The following is a 27094-nucleotide window of genomic DNA, read 5'->3' as shown; positions in this document are numbered from 1 at the left end:
AGGAAATTCAAAAATACAAAACTAGCGTATCCATTAGGCATGATTAAAAAGCACATTTATAAACATTAGCTATTTTCCTAATATGTTGCTTTGTGCTTCCAAATCTCTTTACTATCAAGTGAAACCAAAATAGTTGGATTCTCATGTGGTTCCTCACTCAGTAACCATGGGAGATTTCAAGATCCAGAGGTACCAAAATCTGTGAAGCTCAGGGCTTTAAAAATGCTTTAGTGTTGATATTTGGATGTTGACTGTACATCTTCCTATATACTGGAAATTACTTCTAGCTCCTTATAAAACCTCAAAGAACATAACTTGTATAAGCAATTGCTGTACTGTAGGTTTTGGGGAAAAAAGCTAAGGAAAACAGTCTGCTCGACTCAAGTAGAGACAATGTTTTTCTACTAGTTTTGTTTCTCTTTGAGACAGCATCTCTGTCTGGAGCTAAGGATGCAATTCCATTGCCTCAGCCTCCCTATCAGCTCAGCTTTTGACTATATTTTCCATCCAGATTTGACTGAGTCTACAAGTGCAAAGTTCACAAACACAAAGGCAGTCATGCTAGCTCCCACCATCAGCCAGGTGTAATACTGAGTGCCTTATAGCCTTTGGAAAACTTCCTTCATGGTTGTTCGTGGGACAATGAGAATCATAACAAAACCAATGCTGTGGTACTTTCATGTTAATTTTTAGAGCAATTTTGACCCCCATGGACTTTCTAAAGAGTGGCTGCAACTGGCAGGTGCTCCTTTTACCTCAATTGAAGAGCAGGTGAGTCTACCTTTCTCAGGTAACTGACTTAATCCAATAACGCTTTAGCTAATTTTTAAAAAGAAATAACATTAAAACATGCTCTAAACCTCTACTCTGAATTGTTCTGAGGAACCTTTGCCAAGTCTTTGGTTCATTTTCTATCTATTGGGCCCAAACCATCTTCTATATTGGACAGTTATAAGGAAAAGAACAGGGCTCTCCTACAAATCAGACAGCTTTAATATTAATGCAGAAGGCCCAAGTGAAGTCTGACTGAAAAGGAGATTCTAATACTCATTACTTATTATCATGCTGTCCCCTGTCACATGGAAATCATCAGATGCCACCTGTGTTAGTATGCTCCCTGCCACGAAAAAACCAAGGAAGTGTCACAACACTTAACTATAATCAAGATAAGAGTTTAGACATGGGAGCTGTATATACCAGAACCGTCATCACCATGCTACAATTGTCTATCACATAATAACCCCTGGTGTTGAAGCTATGTAGCCAAACAGAAGATGGAGAATTGTTCATGGACCCTTGAGCAGGATGCATTACTAATGGAAGTAGAAGCAAATGCTACCAGGACCAGATGGATCTCCTATACTCTATATATGCATCAATCTTGTCTCATGGGAGTACTTATTTCTTAATGAGGAGTAACTTAGGTATCAGAAGTTGTACCTGGGAGTTAAAAGACTCCATCTGTGCTTAGACTAATGGCATGAGGTGGTACTTGTATTCTGTGTTATTTACTGAGCTATAAATCAATGAAAAATGCCAAACTATGAGTTTGGAGCCCTGGAGATTGACCAGTGGGGAAAGCACTTGCCAAGCAGGCATGAAGACCTGAGTAAGAATGCTCAGAACCCAGATATAGACACATGTGGTAGTGTGCATCTTTAATCCCACCATGCTTATATTGAGACATTAGGAGGACATGCCTAGTGCTATCCTGACATACATAGTGGTAAACAGGACACCCTGTTTCAAACAAGGCAGCTTGTAAGAACCAACACCCAACATTTACCTCTAACCTGTGACATTTGTAACCATCTGACATGCATGAACTTGCATGTGTGCATGTATAGTCCCAAAAACTTATAGGAGACAGCATGTACATATCATGCTCGACATTTTCATCCATAAGTAGTTTTCTTTCATGTGTCATGTACTGTTACAAAACTACATATGTAAAAAAGACATGAAAATTAAGCACTAGAGGCAAAGAGAATAAAATAAAAAAGAATAGACAAGAAGATACAACCCTCATAGTAACACATGCTATGACTATGACAGCAAGCAAGGTAATTGACTCATTGTCAATGTTGGAGTCAGCTTTCTAGCTTGCTCATAGCTATGCATAGCCACTTAGGCTGAGTTAAGATTAGAATGCAGGTCACAAAGAGGTGAAGTTGGTAATTATTTAGGACATTAAATGGTGCAGATCAGTTTTCTTTTTATTACAAAATCAATTAAAATTATTTCCATTGGTTCTTTTGTCTAAAATATTCCACTTGGATTTACTTATGGGATCCTTTTTCCCCATACTTTTTTCCCAAGTAGCTTGGCTATCTTGTAAAAGCAGAAGAAACACATAAATAAGTATTTTAGATCTTGAATGTTATACAAACTTAGGTTCATGCAGAACAGAAGGGCCTGTAGACAGAAGCTTCTGTTCTGCCTGGTCCCATGGTCATTTAGTTGAAGTAAACACACTGAGGCTTATATTAATTAGAAACTGTTTGGCTGATGGCTCAGGCTCCTTATTGGCTAGCTCTCTCTTAATTATTAACCGTAACTATTAAGCTAAATATTTTCATGTGGTCTTGGCTTACCCAGAGAATGCCCAGACCTGTTATTCTTTTAGCAACTACATGGTGCCTCCCTGGTGGCTCACTCTCTGCCTCGTCTCCCCAGAACTCTCCTCACCTGGTAGCCACACCTATACTTCCTGTCTGGCTACTGACCAACCAGTAAGAGAAACATATATAGAGGACATTCCCCCATCAAGGGCCATTTTTTCATGTTCAACTCACTCTCTTTTTTCCCTCAATATATGTTTTTATTTAAATTAGAAACATGAATGATTCACATGTCAATCCCAGCTCCCACCCCTCCTCTCTTATCCCTCCACCAACCCACTCCAACCCCACAACCAATCCCCATATCATTCCCCACAGAGGGTGAGGCTATCCTTAGAGGGATCTCTAGACTCTGTCATTTCATCCAGGGCAGGACCTAGGCCCTACCCCATGTGTCCAGGCTGAGAGAGCATCTTTCTATGTGGGATGTGCTCCCAAAGTTCATTCGTACGCCATGGTAAACACTGATCTACTACCCAAGGCCCCAGAGATTTCTGAGGCCTCCTCACTGACCCTATATTCATGAAGTCTAGATCAGTCCCCTGTTGGCCTCTCAGCCATCAGTCTGGGGTTCAAGAGCTCCCCCTTGTCTGGTCAGCTGTCTTTCTGGGTTTCACCAGCAGAGTCTTTACCCCTTTGCTCATCACTCCTCCATCTCTGTCACTGGGTTCCAGGAGTTCAGTTCAGTGTTTAGCTGTGGGTATCTGTCTCTGCTTCCATCAGTCACTAGATGAAGGTTCTAGGATGGCATATAAGGTAGTCAACGTTATCATCAAGGAGGGGCTATTAATGTAGTCTCCCCACTATTGCTTAGTTTACCAGTTGGTGATATCCTTGTAGATTTCTGGAAATCTCACTAGTGTCAGCTCTCTCCACAAACCTATAATGACTCCATCATCTATTATGGTATCTCTCATCCTTCTCTCCTCTAGTATTACTTCGATTCAACATTCCTGCTCCCCCATGACTTTTTCTCCCCTCCTCTTATCCCCCTCTCTTTTTTGCTGGTTCCCTCTCCCCTCCACCCATGTTCCCAATCTGCTTAGATCCTGGCTCATCCACTTCTCTGGGTTATCATGCCTATCTCTTGGGAACCATCCTGTTTCCCAAACTCACTGACACTGGGATTGTTGATTCTACCCATCGAAGAGCATTGGAGATCTTTCCATTTTCTGGTGTCTTCTTTAATTTCTTTCTTTAAAGACTCAAAGTTCTTGTGACACAGGTCTTTCACTTGTTTGGTTAGCATTACCCCAAGGTATTTTTTGTTGTTTGTGGCAATTGTACAGGATGATGTTTCTCTGATTTCCTTCTTGGCCCTTTTATCGTCTGTATATAGTAGGGCTACTGATTTTCTTGAGTTGATCTTGTGTCCTGCCACTCTGCTGAAGGTGTTTATCAGCTGTAAGATTTCCTTGGTAGAGTTTTTTTGGGTCACTTAAGTAAACTATCATATCATCTGCAAATAGTGAAAGTTTTACCTCTTCCTTTGCAATTTGTATCCCCTTGATCTCTTTTTGTTGTCTTATTGCTCCAGCTAGAACCTCGAGTACAATATTGAAGAGGTATGGGGAGAGGGGACAGCCCTACCTTGTTCCTGATTTTAGAGGAATTGCCTTGAGTTTCTCTCCATTCAGTTTGACGTTGGATGTTGGTTTGCTGTATATAGCTTTTATTATGTTTAGGTATGTTCCTTTTATCCCTGATCTCTCCAAGACCTTTATTATGAAGGGGTGTTGGATTTTGTCAAAGGCTTTTTCAGCATCTAGTGAGATGATCATGTGATTTTTTTTTGTTTTTCAGCCTGTTTATATGGTGGATTACTTTGATGGATTTTCATATGTTGAACCATCCCTGCATTCCTGGAATAAAGCCTACTTGATCATGGTGGATGACTTTTCTGATGTGTTCTTGGATCTGGTTTGCCAGTATTTTATTGAGTATTTTTGCAACAATGTTCATGAGGGTTATTGGTCTGAAGTTCTCTTTCTTAATTGTGTTTTTGTGTGGCTTGGGGATCAAGGTCATTGAAGCCTTTTAGAAAGAGTTTGGCAAAGACCCTTCTACTTCTATTGCATGGAATTCTTTGAGGAGAACTGGTATAACCTGTTCTTTGAAATTCTGGTAAAATTCTGCACTGAAGCCATCTGACTCTGAGCTTTTTTTGGTTGGGAGACTTTTGATGACTGCTTCTATTTCCTTAGCTGTTATAGGACTATTTAAATTGCTTATCTGTTCTTGGTTTAATTTTTTGGTAAGTGATATCTATCCAGAAAATTGTCCAATTCCTTTAAATTTTCAAATTTTGCTTTTCAAAATATGACCTGATGATTCTCTGGAATTCCTCACTCTCCATTGTTATGTCTCCCTTTTCATTTCTGATTTTGTTAGTTTGCATGTTCATACTCTGCAGTTTGGTAAATTTAGGTAAAGGTTTGTCTATCTTGTTGATTTTCTCAAAGAACCAACTCTTTATTACATTGATTCTTTGTATCGTTTACCTAGTTTCTACTTTATTGATTTCACCCCTCAATTTAATTATTTCCTGGTGTCTGTTCCTCTGGGTTGAGTTTGCTTCCTTTTCTAGAGCTTTCAGTTGTGCTGTTAATTCTCTGCTGTGACTATTCTCCAGTTTCTTCATTTGGGCACTTAGTGCTATGAACTTTCTCCTTAGCACTGCTTTCAAAGTGTCCCATAGGTTTGTGTATGTTGTGTCTTCATTCTCATTGAATTCTAAGAAGTCTTTAATGTCTTTTTTTGTTTCTTCTTTGACCCAGGAGTGGTGCAATTGTGCATTATTCAATTTCCATGAGTATTCAGGATTTCTGCGATTTGTGTTGTTATTGAATTCTAACTTTAAAACATGATGGTCTGATAAGATACATGGAGTTATTCCAATTTTTTGTACCTGTTTAAGTTTGCTATGTTGCCAAGCATGTGGTCAGTTTTTGAGAAGGTTCCGTGTGGAGCTGAGAAGAAGGTATATTCTTTTGTGTTTGGATGGCGTATTCTATAGATGTCTGTTAAACCCAATTGGGTCATAACTTCTATTAGGTCATATCCTTGTTAAGTTTCTGTCTTGTGGTCCTGTCTAGTGGTGAAAGTGGAATGTTGAAGTATCCCACTACAAGTGTGTGAGGTTCTATATGTGCTTTGAGTTTTAGTTTCTTTTACGAATGTGGATGGCTTTTTATTTGGGGCATAGATGTTCAGAATTGAGACTTCATCTTGGTGGATTTCTCCTGTGGTGAGTATGAAGTGATCTCCTTCATCTCTTTTGACTGATTTTAGTTTAAAGTCTAATTTGTTAGATATTAGATATTGCTACCCCTGCTTGTTTCTTGGGTCCATTTGATTGGAAAATCTTTTCCCAACCCTTAACTCTGAAATAAAGTCTGTCTTTGAAGCTGAGGTGTGTTTCTTGTATGCAGTAGAGGGATGGATTCTGTCTTCAAATCCATTCTGTTAACCTGTGTCTTTTTATGGGTGAGTTAAGACCATTACTATTGAGGGAAATTAATGACCACTGACAGCTCATTCTCATTTGTTTTGGAATGGTTGTTGTCGATAGAATTGTGTGGGGATTTCTACCACTTTTTCTTTTGCCTGTTGGTAAAGTGGGATTATCTATTGCCTATGTTTTTCTGGTTGTAGTTAGCTTCCTTGGGTGGGAGTTTTCTTTCCAGAATTTTCTGTAGGGCTGGGTTAGTCGATGTATATTGTTTAAATCTAGTTTTTTCATGAAATATCTTGTTTTCTCCATCTACATTGATTGAAAGCTTTGCTGGGTATAATAGTCTTGGCTGGCATCCGTGGTCTCTTAATGTTGGTAGAATATCTATCCAGGACCTTCTGACTTTCAGAGTTTCCATGGAGAAGTCAGAAGTCTGATAGGTTTGCCTGTATATGTTACTTGGCCTTTTTCCATAGCTGCTCTTAATATTCTTTCTTTATTCTGTATGTTTGGGGTCTTGATTATTGTGTGCCCAGGGGATTTTTTTTTTGGTCCACTCTGTTTGGTGTTATGTAAGCTTCTTGCACCTTCATTGGCATGTCTTTCTTTAGGCTTGGAAAGTTTTCTTCGTTATTTTGTTGAATATGTTTTCTGGCCTCTGAGGTGGGTTTCTTCACCTTCTTCTATACCTATTATTCTTAAGTTTGGTCTTTTCACAATCTCCCATATTTCCTGGATATTTTGTGTTAGGGATTTGTTGGACTTAAAATTTTCTTTGGTTGATGAATCTAATTCTCCTAGTTTATCTTCAGTGTCTGAGATTCTCTCTTCCATCTCTTGTATTCTATTGGTTATGCTTGCATCTGTAATACCTGACCATTTTCCCAGCTTTTCTATTTCCAGCATTCCTTCAGACTGTGTTTTGTTGTTGTTGTTTTTCTATTTCAGATTTCAGCCCTTGGTCTTTTTTCCATTTCTTGCATTTTTTGGATTGTTTTTTCCTTCCATCTCTTTAAGGGATTTTCTTTCTTTTTTATCATTTTTATTTTAATTTTAAATAGCTTGTTTTACATGTCAATCCCAGTTCCCTCTCCCTCCCCTCCTCCCGCACTCCCCTTCCACCCTCCCTCCCACCCTATTGCCAAATCCTTCCACATAGGGGATATCTAGAGTCTATCATTTTACTCTTGGTAGGGTCAAGGCACTCCCCTAAGAGTACAGGCTGAGAGAGCATCTCTCTTTGTGCTATAGGCACATGAAGACAGATTGTATACCAGGGATAGACACTGATCCACAGCTCAGGGCCCCATAGGTTGCCCAGGCCTTCTCACTGACACTCACATTTGGGGGGTCCAGATCAGTCCCATTCTGGCCTCCCCACTGTCGGTCTGGGGTCCAAGAGCACTCCCCTGTTCAGATCAGCTGTCTCTGCTGGTTTTGCCAGCCCATTCTTTGCCAATTTGCTCATCACTCCTCTCTCTCTGTCACTGGGTTCCTTGGGTTCAGTTCAGTGCTTAGTTGTGTGTTTGCCTCTGCTTCCATCAGTCACAGGATGAAGGCTCCCGGATGGTTATAGACATCAAGTTCATTATCAGGAATGGGCATTCGAGGTGGTCCTTCCACTATTGCTTAGCTTGCCAATTGATGTTATACCTTTAGATCACTCGAGGTCACTCTGGTGCCTGATCTGTCTTCGATCTTATGCTTCCCTCTTCCCCCTATTTTACCCCCACCCCCTCAACTAAGGGATTTTCTTATATCCTCTTTGAGGGCCTTTATCATTTTCATGGAGTTGTTTTTAATGTCATTCTCTTCTGGTTCATTTGTTTCGAGGTGTTCCAGTCTTGCTGGTGTAGGGTCTCTCGACTCTGGTGGTGTCATTTTGATTTTCCTGTTGCTCCTTGTGTTTTTATATTGTCTCCTTCCCATCCATTATTGCAGTGGGTTTTAAAAGGTGTCTCTTCCTCTCCTGGTGAGTGTAGGGTCATTTTCCCTTCTGGTGGGTGTAGGCAAGTCTAATGTTCTGGTAGATCTCCACTTCCTGTCTCATGGGTATTTTCCCTTCTGGTGGGTGTAGGCAAGTCTAACGTTCTGGTAGATCTCCACTTCCTGTCTCATGGGTAGAGAAATGGACTAGGATGCTGGGGTGCTTTGGATCCCACTGGGATGAATGGGAACCCCAGTGGTAGACCCCAGGCACAGTATTTTGGCCTGGAGATAGGTCCTGATAGTCTTAATCACGTGGGAAGAGCAGGAGACTAGGATGCTGGGGTGTTTTGGCTCCTGCTGCTGGGTTAGAAGCCACAGTGGCAGTCCCCAAGCACAGGCAGGCGGCCCGGAAATGCATCAAGGGCCCTTTAACATAGACCACCAGAAAATCACTCCAGAAAATAAAGTCACTCCAGAAAATAGTTTGTTATGTACATAATTGAAGCCAAAGAGAAGTTTCCAAAATTATCTTTCTAATTTACATTCTTAAAAACAGAATATGAGACTTGCAGAAAAGGTTCTTTTTTTTTTTTTCTATCACCATTAAAAGGTTTTATCTAGTAAGAGGGAAAGGTGAATTAGCCAAGACAGTGCTGGACAGCTCACCCTGGTGGAGAGAACAGGGAAGAACTGTCTGGTGGACCACCACAACAGCTGCTCAGGCCCAGATCCAGGTCATGACTTGACAACATCCACCCCATCTATCATTTGCTGGAGCAAGTGAAGGAACCTGACCCATAAATACAAAGCTGCAGAATCTCCACAACACAGGGAAACAACAGGAAGATTCCTAGGGAAACCCACCATCTATAGTGTAGTAGAAACTAGAAGCCTTGAACCAGGCAAATGACTCTTTGAAGAGAAAACTTGCAAGTAAATACATATAGACAAAGGGACTCACTGTGTCACACTGCAGCTTTCATGATGAGATTTTTAATTTCCCTTTTTTATTTTTCCTTAAATTTTGTTTTATCAGAGGGGGCTGCAGAGGTGAAGGGTGGATGTAAAGGGGCAAGGAAATGCATGGGATCAAGATGTATGCTATAAAATATACATAAAATAAATAAAAAGGAAAAGAGGGTTAAATCTACTGTTTTCTCTGAGCCACATTGTCTAGAGTTTAATTCTATAAACAATTTGTACTTTCTTTCTATTGCTGTGATGAAACACTAACCAAAACAATCTTAGGGGAGGAAAGAGTTTATTTGGCTTACATTTCCCTGTTACAAATCATCATAGACTTAACCATATGCCAATATAATGCTAACAATTCCTCAACCAAAGTTCTGTCTTCCCAGATGACTCTAGTTTGTGTTATTTTCACCACCTAATACATAACTCAATGATTAATTTCAATTTTTATAACACCCAAAAGTGTTGACCTTCTCAGGACACTGATATTCTGATATGAGTTCCAGGATCTGTCGTGTGTTTTACTTAGTATAACAGAAATACTTTTGAGTTCATTTTGTGAGGTCATCTTTACACTTATAGAAAAGTCAAATAAGAGGAAAAATTATAGGCACATATTTCTGATGAAGGGAGATGAAAAGCTCCTCAACATAGTACCCAAAATAAATATGACCTGAACAATAGGATTAGAGATGAAAAGAGAGATGTTACAGAAAATACTAATGAAATCCATATGATTGTTAAAGAAATCTTGAAAACCTGTATTCTATAAGTAGAGAAAAAAACTAGGATAAACTAATATATTGTTAGGCATATATTACGTACCAAAATTAAACCCAGATGATGTAAAAACCTAATCAAATCAATAATGAGCAATGAAATTAAGGCAGCAATGATGAATATCTCGTTTAAACAAACCCAAGGTCTGTGTACTTCACGGCTAAATTCCATCAGAACTTTAAGAAGTAACTGACACCAAAGGTCCTTAAGTTACTCCATAAGCATGATATTATTAAACTCATTTAATGAGGCCAATGATACATAAATCATGGGCCAATTTCCATGACAAACATGGGTGCAAATTTCCTTAACAAAACATTTACAAATCAAATTCCAAACATATTCAAACAGTTCATATATCATGAAAAGTTAGCTTCAATATATTCTGGGAATGGCTGAGAATTAATTAGTCTCAAAATTAAATAGAAGTACACAAGAAAGTGTGCATACTTCTTACCTTAATGTTGTCATTCTATATTTCATATATATTATAAAACATAATGCTGTACATAATTACTCTTATACAATCTTATTTACCAATAAACAAATCCTGAAAGAGTTCAGTAAGAAATGAGGGCACTGAAGGTCTAGAACCCTATTCAAATATTTAAATCTTTTATTTCTCCTCAGCAAACGGAAATCAGATACAGACACTTAACACAGGATACAGCCACAGACCCAGACCTGCCCGCTTCAGCTTGGAGCCTTGTATTTAAAGTATGGACCTCACATTAACAGCATCAGCCTCCCTGAGGAGCATGCTTACAACAGAAACCCTGAGTGTCCAGTCCCAGATCTACTAATCACACATTCATTCAGCCAGACCCTTGTGACAATAAAAGAACTGTTCCATTCACTGGGGTATCAATGTGAAACTAACAAGCTCTGCACAAGGACAGGCAAAGATGTCACATTTTACTGACTGTAGAAGTTGCTCACACTCAGAACCCAGAGACATCTCATAGTCAGGGGTGAGAACCTACATGATGGTAACACATTCACTCCTCAAGCACCAGTCTACCTCCCATTGGACTTTATACTTGTATGACAAAAGACCAGACTTCAGCAGGACAGCAGACAGAAACACTTTTAATGTTTTTGAAGTTATTGACAAGATTTATAGAAATATAAAGTGGTATTTTCTTATCCACAGGAAACACTTGCCAAGAACCACAGAGGTTGACTAAAACCATGGATGGTACTGAATGCTATATCTTTTACATACATACCTGAAACAAGGTTTCATTTATAAATAATATATAGTAGCAATTACTGGGAAATGTTATTAATAGTAACTAATAATACCATAGAACAACTAAAGAAGTATAGTATAATGAAAGTTGTGTGAATGTTCTTTCTCTATTCATGCCTTTTGTATGATGAGCCTATGCACTGACAGTGTAATGGTAAATGCTGTTTTGAGTTGTGACACAGTTGAGAAATCAAACATAAAGGAAAGGGAGCTGCAGTGCCAGAGAATCCAAGAGCTACTAACTACACATTTCCTCCAAATTCATCCAGAAGTTACCACCTTGTTTCTGCTCACCCCCAAAAGACTTGTCTTGGGAAAGAAAGGCTTATTATTGTTCTTTCTTTATTTCAGGATGAGGAAAAGTAGAGAATAATATTTGGTACATTAAGTATATTTGGTAGAAAGATGTGCATCAAACCAAATGTGTACCATCTGTTCAAATAATTTTGTCCCAGTAGAGAAAAAAGGGGAGGAGCTGATTGAGAAAATATATATGCTCTAATAAGCCGAAGGATGTCTGAATCAGGTGTGTGTATCTGTGTACTATATGTGTGTATGTATATGTACTACATGTATCTGCATTCTGCATGTATGTTTGTATGTTTTTGTGCATAGGTGTGTGTGTGTGTGTGTGTGTGTGTGTGTGTGTGTGTGTGTGTGTGTGTGTGTATAAAAGAGTGAGGGAGACATCCTTCTAACAGCCATCTGTTGCTTATGGAATCCTAAGTTAATGATAGACAGTTGAAGAATATGACAAATACTGCAGTTCTATAATGAGTATCAGTGATATTGTTTCTCTTACTTTTCACAATTATTATTTTATTAGTACTGACTCAGTTAAGATATAGAAAGTAGAGGCGTAGGAAAGTGATGCATAAGCCTCATACACTCTTTGCTCCTGCACTGGCAGAGACTCCAAGAGAGCAAGAGGTCACAGCTAAACAGTGACAGCACTCACATGGGCAAGTAAAGCATAGGTCACATCCCTGACTGTCTGCTAGACTGATTCAAAAACTCAATAAACCCTTGCTCTTTGGTTGAGCTTTCCTGTCAGAAGCTAGAGTCCAATGGATCTACACTAAAGAGCAAATTCTCAGCAACTAGCTTGACCTGAATGTGAAAACTCAGAAATCCACAAACTCTGGTGCAGGAGGGTAAATATGGGAGTCTTGGAGAGGAGCCAAGGGCTGAGACACAGCAGGCTGGAGATCAAGAGCAGTTGGAAGGTCAGTCTTTTTCTTTAGAAGTGAGTCTCTCAAAAGACTTCTGCTTGGAGGAAAGATTGTTTGGAGTGAGTATCTTCACACCTTCCTTGAATTGCATTCAGAAATAAAGAGCTTCAACTGAGACCATATCCTACCAAAGAGATAAAGAAGCTCCGGCAGGCCAAAGAATAGGAGACCCAACCATCAGAATCTGCTCCTGGAGAAGTCAGGATGGTCCATTTCAAGTCCATTTTGAGCCATTTTAAAATACAACTTCTCCACATATTGCATTTCTCCCAAACCTATTTATTAGATCTCATGTGGAGGCTTATATTTGGTAAGCAATGCCTTCCAGAAACTTAAAAATCTACAGTAAATAATATATGGCTTAGATAAAACAATGTATTGAAATTGCCACAATGAATTGTAGTTAGATAGATAATTGTACTATTACCCATTTGACTCTACTTCAAAGTTGCCTAAGGGACAACATCCACTTGTACAGTTGGAGTGGTCACACTCAGTGATCCCTAAAGCCATATCTGGACCTTAATTTTTTCCTACTGCAAGTGTTTCTGACTTTGTTTGTTCTTCAGCTGCCCCTTCACAAAGGCTCAAGCCTCTGTGAAGCAGAAAATAATGGAGGAGGTCCCTGAAACATTGTCCTCCTGGCTCTCATTGAAACCAAGACAGTAACAAGTATCGACTTCCTAAGTGGTCCCCTGGGTCCTTCTAAGTCTCTTTTTACCATCTGTCTCTCTCAGCTTGTCCCAGTTCAAGCAAATTTTCAAGCCCCACATGTCAGGATTTTCTATTGAACTTGAAGTATTCCATTGAATCCCACATTCTATAGATTGATAAGCCCTAGAAAAGTCAAAGGCCACCTCATACATTTTGAGTCTGAGGTGGTGGAATAAAATAATTTTAAGCCAAGTTTCTGAGGTTTGAGAATATTTAACTAGAGCATGCTACCAGAACTAGACCTATAGGAAAAGTAAACTAGATCATGAATTAATAACCCAAGGATAATGGCAGACACCTTTTGGAAGTTACTTACAATAGGACTATTGTATGTGTCCCCCAAGTGGCGCCCCAGTTCTATCCCTCCCTGCTCTCTTCCACCATGACTTTTATTACATTTTTTAATTAGAAACAAGCTTGCTTCACATTTCAATCCCGGCTACCTCTCCCTCCCCTCTTCCTGCACCCCCCCACCAACCCCTCCCAACTCCCACCCTATCCCCACTCCCATAGGAGATATCCAGAGTCTGTCATTTCGTTTAGAGCAGTAAATGTCCATGCCTGATAATGAGTTTGATGACTGCTTTATATGCCATCCTAGAACCTTCATCCAGTGACTGATGGAAGCAGAACTAAACACACACATCTAAACACTGAATGGAACCCCTGGAACCCAATGACAGAGAGGGAGAAGTAATGAGCAAAGGGCTTTAAGACTGGGCTGGTAAAACTAACAGAAACAGCTGACCTGAACAAGAGTGAGCTCTTGGACCCCAGACCGACAGCTGGGAGGCCAGCATGGGACTGATCCAAACCCCCTGAATGTAGATGTCAGTGAAGAGGCCTGGACAATCTATGGGGCCACTGTGATACTTATTGCCTGTTTTGGGTTTTTTAGTCACATTTTTTCTCCTAAAATTTAAAACATATTTTTTTCTTTTTCCATTAAAAAACTTTCATTAGCAAATATTTTTGGGTATTCTTGTGTCTTAAATTTGATATCCACTAAAGCTGGGTAGAAACTGGTCTTCATTCATTCAGCACATTCATTCATTTAGTTAGTGGGTAATTCGTAGTGCCTGTTATGTGACAGATACCAGTAAGGCATTGAAAAGAAAAGGGACATTTGAGTTTTTATAGCACTTCCCTCCTAACATGCTGATGTCATTATTAAACAGGGCCTATGAGATATCTCAGTAAGTAAGAGTGCTTGTCTCCAAGCCTGATGTCCTGAGTTCAATCTCTGGAACGTACATTGTGGAAGGAGAGAAGCACTTCCCCCAGGTTTCCCTCTCACCTCCACACATACATTATAGGAAATGAGCACGCACACATGCTCAAATAAGTAAAAGTAAATACAAATTAATTAAATGCAAGAAAATAAAGAGAAGTTACACATACTTACTGGTAGAATCAGTTTCAGCTGTGGTGTTTCAGAACTAACATCCACATTGGTGCCACCCTCCTATACAATCTATCCTCATACCATAGGAAAAAGAAAATAAACACCACCAGGAACACAAGCTAGAACCTTAGCATTGTTAAATTTTCTCATCCCGTTGTGAAATGACAAACATATGATATCCTTAAGCATCCAAAATGATGAAAGAAGTATAAGAGTTTTGGAAACACTGGGTGGCTTTGAGGGGGCAGTTTTTCTTCAAGATGAGAGGAGTCCCATTGGTTCCAATAGGCTCCAGGAGTGAGTACCAAGAAACTTCAAACAACAGGGAATCTCCCAGAGCTGTGCAATGAGATTTTGGGAACAAATTTGCCAGATGTTACTCCTCTCTAGGTTGCCATGTAATCAGACCCCCAGTTAACAGTTTCACGGCATTAAAAACTCAGGATTCCATGTCCAGTGCAACATTCTCTAGCCAGACACAGTTTCTATCCAACATTCAAGAGGGGACCAGTGAACACCCAGGAACGTGGATTAATGTATTCAGATCTAGCTGCAAATAGAAAGGATGTTTCCCCATTATCTATTGCCTTTGGTATATTTTAGTGAAAATAACAACTTTTCATTAAAAGGAAACATGTCGGAGTCACTCAGCAGAGCCGTAAATGCTGAGACAATTACAAATGTACAAAAGCTGGATTAGATAGTGGAGCATCCCGGGGCCTGCTTTATAAGCTCTCCTTCCAAAAAGCAAACTAAATAAATAGAGGATTCACCATCTGTGGAAGAAATTACTTTTTAAAACCACATGGTAAGAATCTGTATATAGGGACCTCATATTTTAAATGTGTACACAAATGGCTTAGTGTGGCAAGCAAGATGCACAGATTACATTAAACTGGAGGCAGGAAACACAACTCAGTAAGTTATCATGATACCCAATGTCAGAGGGCCGCAGAGGGTTTACATTATTATGTACTATGTGTGAGCTCAGAGGATGGAAAATGTAGAAAAGTAAATAAATGTTAAATACTGCACCTGGTGAACAAGAAATATTGAAAGCGAATTTGAGATCAGACTGGGAACCAAACACAGATGTATTAGATGTATCACACCAAAGACTGTCAGGAATGTTTCAGAGAGGCCCTAGAAAGAGGAGGAAGTTTGATGTACCACCAGCAACAAGGCACAGGCCTCTGTCTAATTCATCTGTGACCTGTGGTATCATGATGGCTAGCATATTATTACTTTCTGTGTTTTACTACCTTGTATTAAACATATATAAAAATGAAGGGTTTAATTTTACCACTTCATGCATGTGTGCTATATATCTTGATAACACTCCTTTCAATATATCTCTTGTCCCTCATAGTCCTGTTGGTGACTTCTTCTTCTCCATTAGTCCCCTTCTATTTTCATGTCTCTGCTTTTTTTGTGGCATATGCATTTCATTAGGGTTGCTTACAGGAACATACATACGAGATCATTTGTGGGACCATTGATACCTTAACTGTGACTACACAACTGAAACTAATGTCTCTCTCTTCCCCAGCAATCATTAATTGCCTGTAGAGTCTCAGGGAGGACTGATCCTCATGTATCTCAGGCTGGCTTAGAATCCACTATGTATTGAAAGTCTTTTCCATAGTTACGTTTTATTGCCGTGAAGAGGAGGCACTGTGACCCAGGGAATTTTTAGAATGAGTTTATTGGGGTTTACGGTTCCAGAGGTTAGAGTTCATGACAATCTTGACAGGGAGAAGGCAGCAAGCAGACATGTCATGGTTCTGGACAGTAGCTGAAAGGTTACATCTTTATCATCAAGAAAGAGGTAGATACAGCTAACTGAGAATGGCATGAGGTTTTGAAATCAGAAAGCCCCACTCTCAGTCCCCAAGCTCACACATCCTCCAATAAGGCTGTGTCTCATAATCTTTCCTAAACAGTTTACAAGCTGGAGACTGAGTATTCAAACATAAGATCCTATAGGGATCATTTTATATATTGACAGTATTGAACTTCCCATCCTCCTGGGACTACATGTGTGCTCTACTTATACCCTGTTAATGTGCTCAAGGACTGAACTTCAGGCTTCAGGAATACCATATAAGCTCTCTACCAATTTCATCTATATTCCTAGTCTTTTAGCTGGCATTCTATAACTGTTTGAGGACAGGATCTCACACTGCACTCCTGTATGGCCTGGAACTTACTGTGTAGACCAAACTGGCTTCAAACTCATAGAGATCATCCTATCTTACTTCCAGAGTTCTGGGATTAAAGGCATACATGCACTACCATGGCGATCCTCTAGCTGGCAGATTTTAACCCAACGATAATGATGCTGAATTTAGTTAGTTTTACTCAGAGTTTTTTTTGGGAGGGTGGTCTTTTTTTATTTAAGTTAGAAACAAGCTTGTTCACATGTCAATACCTGCTCCCTCTCCCTCCCCTTCTACCCTGCCCTCCCCACCAGGTCCCCCAGTCCCCCACCCAATCTCCACTCTGATCTCCAGGGAGGATAAGACCCTCCATGGTGGATCTCCAGAGTCTGTCATTTCCTCCAGGGCAGGGCCTAGGTCCTCCCCAAAGAGTCCAGGCTGAGAGAGCATCCCTCATTCATTGTGGGATGGGCACTCAAAGTCTATTTGTACACCAGGGATAAATACTACCCTAGGCCCCATAGATTACCTAGGCCTCCTAACTGACAACCACATTCAGGATGTCTGAGTCAGTCCCATGTTTTCCACACAGGCATCAATCTGGGGACCAAGAACTCCCACTTGTTCAGGTCAACTGTTTCTGTGGGTTAAACCACCCCAGTCTTAACCCCTTTGCTCATCATTTCTCCCTTTGACAAACTCTTTCTATGAGGCTTCAATAACCTTGATACCCAAGCCACACAAAGACACAACTAAGAAAGTGAACTTCAGACCAATGTCCCTCATGAACATTGATGCAAAAATACTCAATAAAATGCTGGCAAATTGGATCCAAGAACACATAAGAAAACTTATCCACCATGATCAAGCAGGTTTCATTCCAGGGATGCAGGAATGGTTCAACATATGAAAATCCATCAGTGTAATCCACAATATAAACAATCTGAGAAACAAAAATTACATGATCATCTTACTAGGTGCTGAAAAAGCCTTTAACAAAATCCAACATCACTTCATGATAAAGGTCTTGGAGAGATCCGGGATAACAGGAACTTACCTTAACATAATAAAAGCTATATACAGCAAACAACAGCTAATATCAAACTAAATGGACAGAAACTCAACGTGATTCCTCTAAAATCAGGAACAAGACAAAGCTGTCCCCTCTCCCCATACCTCTTCAATATTGTACTTGAAGTTCTGACTAGAGCAATATGACAACACAAGGAGATCAAGGGGATACAAATTGGAAGGGAAGAGGTCAAACTTTCACTATTTGCAGATGATATGATAGTTTACATAAGTGACCCAAAAAAAACTCTACCAGGGAACTCTTACAGCTGATAAATACCTTCAGCAATGTGGCAGGATACAGGATCAACTCAAGAAAATCAGCAGCCCTACTATATACTGAGGATAAAAGGGCTGAGAAACAAATCAGAGAAACATCACCCTTTGCAATAGCCACAAACAACATAAAATACCTCAGGGTAATACTAACAAAACAAGTGAAAGACCAGTATCTCAGGAACTTTGAATCTTTAAACAAAGAAATTAAAGAAGACACCAGAAAATGGAAAGATCTCCCATGCTCTTGGATACGTAGGATCAACATAGTAAAAATGGCAATCTTACAAAAAGCAATATACAAATTTAACATAATCCCCATCAAAATCCCAGCACAATTCTTCACAGACCTTGAAAGAACAATTCTCAATTTTACATGGAAAACAAGAGACCCAGGATAGCCAAAACAACCCTGTTCAACAAGGCAACATCTAGAGGCATCACCATCCCTGACTTCAAGCTCTATTATAGAGCTATAGTCCTGAAAGAAGCTTGGTATTGGCATAAAAACAGATAGATAGACCAATGGAATCAAATTAAACACCCTGACATTAATCCATACATATATGAACACCTGATCTTTGACAAAGAAGCTAAAACTATACTATGGAAAAAAAGAAAGAGTCTTCAAAAAATGGTGCTGGCATAACTGGAGGCTGACATGTAGAAGACTGCAGAAAGATCCATGTCTATCGCCATGCACAAAACTTAAGTCCAAATGGATCAAAGACATCAACATAAATCCAGCCACACTGAACCTCTTAGAAGAGAAAGTGGGAGGTACCCTTGAACAAATTGGTACAGGAGACAGCTTCCTGAACTCCAGTAGCACAGACACTAAACACGACAATTAATAAATGGGACCTCCTGAAACTGAGAAGCTTCTGTAAGGCAAAGGACACAGTCAGCAAGACAAAAAGACAACCCACAGATTTGGAAAAGATATCCACTAACCCCACATCTGACAACGGAATGATTTCCAAAATATAAAAAGAACTCAAGAAGCTAACCACCAAAACACCAAATAATTCAACTAAAAGATGTGGTACAGAACTAAACAGAATTCTCAATAAAAGGAATCTAAAATGGCTGAAAGGCATTGAAGAAATTGCTTTGTTGAGCCATTAGGGAAATGCAAATCATAACAACTCTGAGATACCATCTTACTCCTGTCAGAATGGCTAAAATCAAAAACTCCAATGACAGTTTACAGTGAAAAGGATGTGGAGAAAGGGGAACACTCCTTCACTGCTGGTGGGAGTCCCAACTCATACAGCCACTTTGGAAATCAGTATGGGGATTCCTCAGAAAAATGGGAATCAGTGTACCACAAGACCCACCAATTCCTCTCTTAGGCATATACCCAAAAGATGCACATTCATACAACAAGGAGGTCTGTTCTACTATGTTCATAGCAGCATTATTTGTAATAGCCAGAACCTGGAAGCAACCTAGATGCCCCTCAACTGAAGAGTGGATAGAGAAATTGTAATACGTTTACACAATGGAGTAGTATTCAGCGGAAAAAGACAATGGAGTCTTGAAATTTGCAGGCAAATGCATGGCACTAGAAAAAACTATCCTGAGTGAGGTAACCCAGTCACAAAAAGAGAAACATGGTGTGTACTCACTCATATGGATTTTAGACATGAATCAGGGGAGTGCCAGCATACAATCCCACTGCCAGAGAATCTGGAAAACAGAACCTTCACACAGAGACTGACAGAAGCAGAGGCAGACACCCACCGCTAAACAGTTTTACTCTGTCTTGATCCACCTAGTCAACCATGTGCAAGTGTGTTCAGATCACTAAGGTAAATTGATTCTCTCCTCACACCTCTCAGGAGCACTTTCTACCAACTTCATAACTAATGATTATAAGTAACTCTGTCCATGCCAAAGATCCTCTCCTCTTCCTATTATGGCTCAAGCATATTTTTGTCCCTGGGATGTTGGGCACCCAACATATATTAGTATATATGTTCCTTGCATGGATGCTTAATTCCTCTGTGAAGCACTGACTTCCCTAATTCAATTCCTGCTTAAATTCCTTTTAAACACAGGTAGCCTTGGGCTTGGTGAAATGCTTCAATGGTAACGTCCCCATCAGGTAATAATGTGGACTTGATTTTTAATCCCCAGCAACTATGTACACAGCAGAGCATATCAGTCATCTTCCGAGAGGAAAGATGGAGACAGGAGAATCCCTGGAAACTCACAAACCAGCTAGCCTGATGTACACAGTGGTAAAAAGCGAGGTGGAAGGTGAGGACCAGACCCTGAAGTCATCCACACAATTATGAAAAGTACACACACACACACACACACACACACACACACACACACACACACACGTGCTTTTTTCAATTTCAAATTATACTTTCAACTGAAACCTACAAGTAAAGGGACATATCTGCTAAGTTCAAGAAAGGAAAACAGGCTTTAATAGCCTGGGTAGTTTTTACCAAAATGCCTTAGAATGCAAAACTATTTAAAAGCTATTGCTCTGGAGTCCCTGATGGAAGACAGAATTTATTGCTATCAAGATCTTTTCACAGTCATCATTTCAACCTTCACATCATACCTTTAAATTCAATGTTGTTGTTGACATATAAATGGGTGATGACCCATTTTATAGATAAGATTACCATTGAGTCTCCAAAAATTTAAATAATTTGTGTAAAATCAAATAACCATTGACCTCAACCAGATACAACCAAAACAGAAAGAAGCTGCAATAGCCCCCACCACCCTACAGTAGCTAATCTCAGCTCTGTCACTATTAAAAATGTATTGAGACAAATTTTAAAAGTGTTTATTTGGCTCACAGTTTTGTAGGTTTCATTGCAAACTTTCATGCCCACTGCTTTTAGAAGTGTAGTATGACAAGAACATGTGCTAGAACCACTCCACTCACAAGTCAGGATCAAAGTGAGGATAGGGTCAGAACCCCACCCAAGGGAAACTGCCAAAGGCCTGAGGACCTGCTGCTATCTCTATGTCATTTATTTTTTGAGACAAGATTTTGCATATCTTAGATTGGCCTAGAACTCACTGTGTGCCTGAGGGTGACCTTGAACTTCCTTTCTGCCTCCAAAATCCTAGCATTATAAGCATGTGCCACCAAAAGTGGTAACTGGATCTCTTAATGGTTTCACCACTTCCCAATGACACCATGATTTGGAGTAGACTTCAGAAGCTGTTTAAGACTCATAATACAGGGACAGACTTATGTTCTCTGCACCACACATTTGTACCTTGGAGTACTCGTTAAAGCCCCAAGTCCTGCAGTCAGATATCCTGCATTTGGATTCCAGCATCCTCATTTATTACTTGGGTGACTTAAGACAAGTTGTCTGTGTTTTTGAGTGCTTAGTTCCCACATCTGTAAAACAGCAATAACCACAATACCTACTTTGTATTTTAAATATAAATTTTTACTAGACATTTAAAATAATTTGCATGGAGCCAGCACTCAATAAAATCAAGCCAGTGAGTATTCAAAAGTCTTTAAGATGGGCTAAAAGAGGTCTAAACTACATACTTTTAACATCTTTAAAATAAATAAGGTTCAATAAAAGAACTAATAGGAAAATAAAAGCTGTCATAAAAAGCACAGAACCTAGCTCTATAATCAATATTACTTTTTTAATAAACAGTACAACAATATTAGCTGTTAAGTGAATAATAACCAAGCTACAATCCATATAACCACAGATGTTACGTATAAAGTAATGGACTATGTGGTATAGATCGGTCTCATTAGGAAAGGAAAAGAGAATAGTTATTTATAGGTAGAGGAAGGCTGGAATGGGAGGATCAAATGGGGAAGGAGAGAAGAGAGGGGGATGAGGGAGGAAATACAGGGAGAGACAACTAAAATTAAGGGCTATATGAGAGGTATTGTAGAAACCTAATACAATAGAAGCTTTCTAAAATATATACATATATGAAGGTGATTAATGAATTGCCAAATACTGGGGGAAGCAGAGTCCCAACTGACCATCTCTTGTCAAAACTGAAGATAGAAGTACCAGCATTGGGTTACTAGAACTAATTGAGTTTGGATCAAAGGGATCCCATGGGAATTCTCAAATAATTCAGACTGTTGCCAAGACTATATGTTGCTCTCCACAAACTGACAGCAAGGCCCCATTGCTGAAGACAACATCTACACAACTCATTGAACATGGAAATATCGAGCTGGTACATAGAGCCTTCAACCCTGTGTTCTAGTGTCTTTGCTCCCAGAAGGTATTCTGCACACTAGCAAAAGAGGAACATAAACACCAAGTCAGCCGCAATCCCTTTGCTCTACAATGGCATCCTGTCTGCAAGATACAGTTGGGCAGTGGTGGCACAAAGCTTGTGGGAGTAACCAACCAATGTTTAATTTTACTCAAGGCCACTCCATGAGATGGAACCCATATATGACACTGCTTAGGTGCCCAAGAACCAAAGACTAGAGAGCCCAGGGACCTAGGAGAAAACCAAAGACTACTATTAAAAAAACCCTGAAGACATTCTGCTATACTCATAGATCAGTGCATTGCTTAGCCATTATCAGAGAACCTTCCTTCTGCAGCAGGAGGGAACAAAGACAAAACACAGAAACCAACATTATGCAGAAAGTGGCAGACTTTGTCTCCATTAAACCCCTCCCCTTAAGTCTCAGAGTAACCTGTATAAGAAGAGGTAGGTAGAAAGAGTGTAAGAGAGAGGGTATGGAGGACACTAAAAAGTAAAAAAGCAGGATGGCCACACATATGCACTCACAGAGACTGAAGCAGCAGGCACAGGACCTGGGCAAGTCTGTTCCCAATGGTCTCCTATAACTGAAAGGACAAGTGGGCACATCATCCCATACCTAACCCAGAAGCAATATCCGATTGATAGTCACTTGAAAATGAGAAATTAGTTTTCTCCAAAAGAGTTTCACTGGAGAAACAAACCTCTCTTAAGGGTAGGCCCCATGTCCAGCAGTAGACACAAAACAGACTCAAAGGCACCTTTGAAGCTTCAGTATCTCGTAATGTTATGTCAGGGCATGTTAGTTTGCTTCCTACCTTACAGGTCTCCTTGTATTACAGCTTCCAGTTTTGGGTTTTTGAGGGATTCCTGCATGTATGAACATGTGTGTGTTTCTGTGTCTATCTGCATTTCTTGTGCTTTTTCTTTGTCTCTTTTTTTATTTGCTTGTTTTTGTCACATTCCAAATTGTTTGCTTCTGGTTTACCTTATTTTATTATTATGCCTTAGATGTCTGAGAGACAAGAGAGGGAGTGGATCTGGATGGGAAGGGAAGTGGTGAGGACTGAGGAAGAGTGGGCAAACTGAAATCAGAATATACTGTATGAAACAAATCTATTTTCAATAAAAGAAAAGAAAAATAGACTTTTAAAATACACATGCAAAAACATCTCTTATAAATATAGTATCTGTGCAGGTAACCATTGTACTTTCATCTTTGAATGTAGCAAATACCCTCTGTCATTGCTATTCAGTCACAAAGGAAGAGAACTGGAAGAAGACAAATGCTGTTTTGCATTATTAGAGAAAGGTAAAATAATATGTCTTAAATCCCAGAGATATTTTTAAATTACAAAAGCAAGACCCCCCAAAAATATCCTCTTCTCATGAAATTTTCAAATAATAAAAAGATTATTTGTCACAGACAGACAAGACAAATTAGTCAGAATAATTAAGACACATGAGCGTAGAGAGCTAGGAAGGAAACTTGGCTTCTAGATAATAGAACTGTGGGGAGAGGGGAACTGGTACAGATGAACAGGTGAGACCTTCTGAGGTATTAGAACCAGACCTAAGATATGTCTGCAGATGTGGAATGCAGAGGTCACTCTGCTACTGAAAGCACTACTGTTAGAGGAAAGGGTGCCTTGCCACAGTTATGAAATTTAGTCCGTAATTAAGCATTAATAACTTGCAGGAAGGTGACTTTGACACATTCCTTGTCTTCCTCAGGAAAAAACAAAAACTGCCTTCATAGCTTCCAAATTTTCTACCCAAGGCTGTATTCAGTCTCAGTGACACATCTGAGCCTTGAAAGTTATATCAATTACATGAGCACTATATCTCTCTTGAGAGCAAGCAACATGAGCAGAACTCCTGCAGTCACCCAGTAACTCCCCATGTCACCAGAGAACACAAAAATCTTAAGGAATGGAGAACATACCTTGGCAGATGACAAGAAGTGATAACTGCAAGCTATAGGAGTTTTACAACTGGGGACAATAAATAAAAACCAAAAGAAATAGACCCAAGAAAGAATTTTACACATTAAAAGAAGTCTATAATTGCCTTCCATGCAAGACTGTCAAAGGCAAAAACTGGAACCATTTACAAAGCAATTAGGTGTTATCCTGGGGAAAACACAGCATTAAAAGGAAGATTACAGACAATGGTTCAAAGCATTTTTCTTGTGCCCCGTAGGGCCCTTAGCTTGAAATGTGCAATTGAAGAGTTGACCTAAGAGGGGCATCTGATGAGGTTCACTCCTGGAACTGCTGATGGCAAGTTCATTACAAGCCACCTCCACGGCTTCCTGAAGACCCACAGTGCCCCCAAACATAACTGGATGTTTTCCCCCATAAGAATTCTAGCATCACTGTCAGTCATTGACAAGTGACAAATAGAGGACAAAAAGCACTTCATAGGAATCTCAAGGACAAACAACTAAGTAGAGGAGACTGGATTGCAAATATGGAAATGGGTAGTGAAGGAAGAAGAAAGGTGAACCAGGAGACCTCTCCCTGACAGCTTTCACCTGGCAGCCAGCTCCTTTGTTCTCCTCTGGGAGATTTTTATTTTTTTAGATAGATTCTTAGGTATGAGTCAATGGTTTAAAGTATTTACTGCTTGGCTGGGAATTCTCACCTGGATCTCCAGCCATGAATTGCATCCTATAATGAGGATATTGTTTCTTGTTCTTACTCCCTGGAGACTGTTCATTCCTTTGCCTTGAAATGCTTTTTCCCACCTTTTGCTTTGGGTTTTGTCTTCTATTGATGTGAGAAGTCACCATTGCTGCTGTATCCCATGCTATACATGTGTTCCAAACATGGGACCAAAACAATGTCCTCTCAGTTGCCATCTTTAATTACCAGCTCCAGCTTTCAGGATGGGCAGGATATTGTTTTAAGCTGAGGGTACCAGTATGCATAGAAACTGAAGTCATGCAATAGCAGAAAGTAAGTATCATGCTGGATTACGATTAGGAAGATCCAAATGTAAAAGGAAATCTAACAGATGTACCATACTGGTATGGGTAGATACAGCTATTTTACTCAATAAATAAGAGTTTTATAGAACAATAATTAATATTAAGTATAGGCTGCTTAGAACTCAACACCAACAGCTTTACCAGCTATTTGGTCTACAACAATTTACTAGTTTCTTAAAGATCCAGTTTTCCTTTAATTGTACAGGATAATATGAACATCTTAGCACTATGCAAAACATATTGTTAGGAAGTCAACTAGAGGGGCTGGAGAGGTGGCTCAGAGGTTAAGAGCACTGACTGTTCTTCCAGAGGTCTTGAGTTCAATTCCCAGCAACCACATGGTGGCTGACAACCATCTACACTTCAATCTGGTGTATATGTAATAAATAAATAAATCTTTAAAAAAAAGTCAACTAGATTGACATAGTGGTTCGTGACTGTAATCCCAGCACTTGGGACACTGAAACAGGAGGGTTGCCAGGAACTGCAAGTCAGCTGGACTATGAAGTAAAAAGTCATAGATAAAATAAAGGAGCAAAAAACTAAGTCTCACATTGGTTAAGGGATATCTTTAAACAACCTTGTGAAAGCTCAATACACAGAACTATCTAGAACTGATTCTCCAAATAGCATGCACCATGTTTATAACAGAATGACAGAGTTTATATGGTGTGTCACTACAAATGTCAATGTCAATGAACAGAGACAGGAAGAGAATCTTTAATCTGGGCTTCATTCAGAGGGCTGGCAAACTGAGAAGACAGGATTAACACCCCAAACCTGCCTTCCCCACTCCTTCCCCAGCCAACACACTTGCTACGGAATGGGAAGAAAGATAATCAGTGTTTCCAAAGATTAGCACTTTTCCCTCACTCCCCTCTCTCAACCTCTGGGTTTACACCCTGACAAGGCCACTGAGCTTCCAATTCCTTCCACTGCCACTAGGGTTACTAGTTAGCTCAGAACTAAGGGTTTATTAACAGTGTATTCATGGCTGGTTACAATGTATACTTTCTGCAACAGGAAGGACAAATGTGCGCATGTACTATGGAATAAAAGGGACCATCTGTCTCCAAGAATTCCCTATCAGGTTCACCTCGAGAGCATGTTAAGATTCACACATTCCTAGACTATTGGACTCAACAGGTGAGGCCCAAGAATTTGTATTTTAAACAAGTTGCCCTGGTGATGTTGCATCTGGACAGGTGACTTCATGCTAAGAGATGAAACTCCAACAAAGAAGGGCTGATTGATGGTATGGCCACACACTGCACCTGGGATACTAACTCCATGGAGAACCATTGACCCAGCTCTCAGGATATAAAAGATGTCTTTCTGAATCAGCCATGAGTATTGCTATTCAATTTTAAAGGTTGTAAAAGATTGAGATGTTCTCTAGGCCAAGGAAATAATTTGAACTTACATAAGATTTGAATCAATTCTGATCAATCATTGATCATCATACTTAGCAAACAGATTTTAAATCTATCCTTAACACTTTGGAGGTAGAACAATATATTCTGTCCTGCCTTACAAAAACTAACATGCAAAACACTTGTCTGCCCACATAACATTCACTAATTGAGCCATGCCACACGCGGGTTGCGGGGGGGGGCCTTTGGTGTGTGCACTTCTTCTGTGTCTTCTACTCTCCACTCTGTGCTGCTTTTAGCTTGAATGTTTTGTGCTATTTTTCCATCTCAGAATCTGACCACTGGCCCTAAATACTTCCTCTCTCTGGGGAAGAGTTCTCTGCCTTCATCATGGTACACATTATATGTTCATCAGGGGTCACATTTTCAGAAAGCCACTTCAAACATCATGTTTAAAGTCCTTGTGTTCTGAGATGTCTCCATTATATATATCACAGTTACTAATCATGTGTTAAGATAGGTCTTTAGTCATGTCCATATTTCCTGTTTGTGAACAACTCATGGCCTTAATTTCTTGCCATACTTGTGCTGCTGTAGCAGCTAAACACTGAACTGA

The 27094-nt window shown here is 39.7% G+C and overlaps 1 long non-coding RNA gene across 1 annotated transcript in view; it reads right to left on the bottom strand.

Moving 5' to 3' along the window:
- Positions 1 to 27094, bottom strand: part of LOC121143759 — a 95287-nt gene that overhangs the window by 47348 nt on the left and 20845 nt on the right. The window lies entirely within an intron of this gene.

This window comes from Mesocricetus auratus, unplaced genomic scaffold (genome assembly GCF_017639785.1).
Source record: "Mesocricetus auratus isolate SY011 unplaced genomic scaffold, BCM_Maur_2.0 Super-Scaffold_100013, whole genome shotgun sequence".
In the NCBI taxonomy this organism is placed as follows: domain Eukaryota; kingdom Metazoa; phylum Chordata; class Mammalia; order Rodentia; family Cricetidae; genus Mesocricetus; species Mesocricetus auratus.
Note: the sequence above shows the minus strand (reverse complement) of the source record. Positions and strands in the feature narration are given on the sequence as shown.